The sequence below is a fragment of the Otolemur garnettii genome, unplaced genomic scaffold, assembly GCF_000181295.1.
Source record: "Otolemur garnettii isolate 467f Iridium unplaced genomic scaffold, OtoGar3 scaffold00080, whole genome shotgun sequence".
Taxonomy (NCBI): domain Eukaryota; kingdom Metazoa; phylum Chordata; class Mammalia; order Primates; family Galagidae; genus Otolemur; species Otolemur garnettii.
In genome coordinates this window covers 2,114,960-2,117,140 of record NW_003852475.1, presented here as the reverse complement: position 1 = coordinate 2,117,140, position 2,181 = coordinate 2,114,960, and positions in this window count along the sequence as shown.

Here is a 2,181-nt window from a genome sequence, read left to right as displayed (position 1 = left end):
GCAATATTTTGATAAAACTTTTTGCATCTATGTTCATGAGTGAGATTGATTTATAATTTTGCTTTCTTATAATTTTTTATTTTTTTGGCCAGGTTTAGAAACAGAATTATGTTTGCCTTTAAAAATGAATTTGGGGCTTGGCGCCTGCGGCTCAAGCGGCTAAGGCGCCAGCCACATACACCTAAGGTGGCGGGTTCGAATCCCCAGCCCAGGCCCACCAAACAACAATGATGGCTGCAACCAAAAAATGGCCAGGCGTTGTGGTGGGCGCCTGTGGTCCCAGCTACTTGGGAGGCTGAGGCAGGAGACTCGCTTGAGCCCAGGAGTTAGAGGTTGCTGTGAGCGTGATGCCACGGCACTCTACCCTGGGGGATAGCTTGAGGCTCCGTCTCAAAAAAAAAAAAAAATGAATTTGGGACGTTCTTCCCCTCCCCACTCCCTTGCCCCCAGTAGAGTTTTTGTACTATTGGCTTCATTTTTTTTTTTTTTTGGTCCTAAATATTTGATAGTATTTTTTAGTGAATCTGTTAGGGCCTGAAATTTTCCTTGCAGGAAGGTTTTTAATTACAGATTCAAATTTTTATCTGGCATTACCCAAAGAGGAAACTATCTGTGGCCTCAATATAGAGGATACTTTGACTGCCAAAAAAATTCAGGCTGACATGATTTCTTACCGCAGGGAACTGACTGAACACAGTGGTCAGAAGCATAGTCTCTGAAAAAGGCTAATTTGATTTGAATTCTGACTTTGACACTTACCAGCTGTGTGGACATGGGAAAATTATTTAAGCCTTCTGCTTCAGTTTTCTTGTATATAAAATGAGAAGATAATAGTACCTACTTCATTGTGATTTTTGAAGGTTCAATGAGTTAACACAAGTGAAACATTTCTAGGCACATTATATAGATACATATAAGGATTAATTTCTATTATTATTATAATATTATCCCACTACATTCTGGTTTATGTTGAGGAGAGACTTGTAATTTCATTTTTGTTCCTTTGAAATTAGTTTATCTTGTCTTCCTGGCTACTTTTATAATCTTCTCTTCATTTTTGGTATTTTCCAGTTTGATTATGATGTTTCTCAGAATATATTTCTCTTTATATATCCTCTTCTTACTTTTTAAATCTGTGGATGAGAGGACTTAATCAGTTCTAGAAAGTGCTTGGCTCTTATTTTTTAAACGATTGCTTCTGCCTCCTTCTTCTCCTCTTTCTGGAATTCTAATTATAACATATGTATGTTGTGCCTCCCTACTTTAGTCTTTGTTCCTCTTAGCTTCTATTTTGTATTTTTTCATCTCTTCAGGCTTAATTTTAATAATCCTTTCAGTTCTCACTTTTGGTTCACTATTTTTTTTTTTAACTATTGCCCCAGCTAGCGTGTTGTGGTATCGGCCTAGCTTACAGCAACCTCAAACTCCTGCCTCAGGCTCCAGAGTAGCTGGGACTACAGGTACCCTACACCGTGCCTGGCTAGTTTTTCTATTTTTAGTAGAGATGGATGTCTTACTCTTGCTCAGGCTGGTCTTGAACTCTTGAGCTTAAGAGATCCTCTTGCCTCAGCCTCCCAGAGTGCTGGGATTACAGGAGTGAGACACCACACTGGGCTACTGTTGCGTCACTATGTGTTATGTGTCTTCAGCTGTGAGTACATAATTGGCTTTATAGTACCTTGGCATTAAGGTTTTAATCTCAATTAGTAATTTTTTTTTAATTTCTAGGGATTTTGTTTAGTTTTTCCTGAGATCTGTTTTGACACATTTTAGATTTCTAGATCCCTGTTCATTTGCAAGTGTCCCCTATATTTCTTTAAGCATATTAAACATAATTTTAAATTGTGTGTCTGATAATACTAAATCTGAAATATGATATTTCTGCCCTTTTTTGGTTTGGCTCTCAAATATGGAGCCTTGTTTTCTTGGGGATTTTGTAATGTCAAATTCTAAGATGCTAATTTTCCTTGGAACTTGATCTGCGGGATGAAGGTGGGTCCTCCAGAGAAGAACCAGCGTTTACTCCTTCTCTGGACCTTAAAGTGATACGTAGGTCACTACAAAAGTTTTGAGATAGACTAAGTTATGGTCCATAATTTTACTTCCAAGAAACATAATCAATAATGTCCTTTCTGTTTACCCATGCAAGTTTCTTTTTTCTTTTCTTTTTTTTTTTTTTTT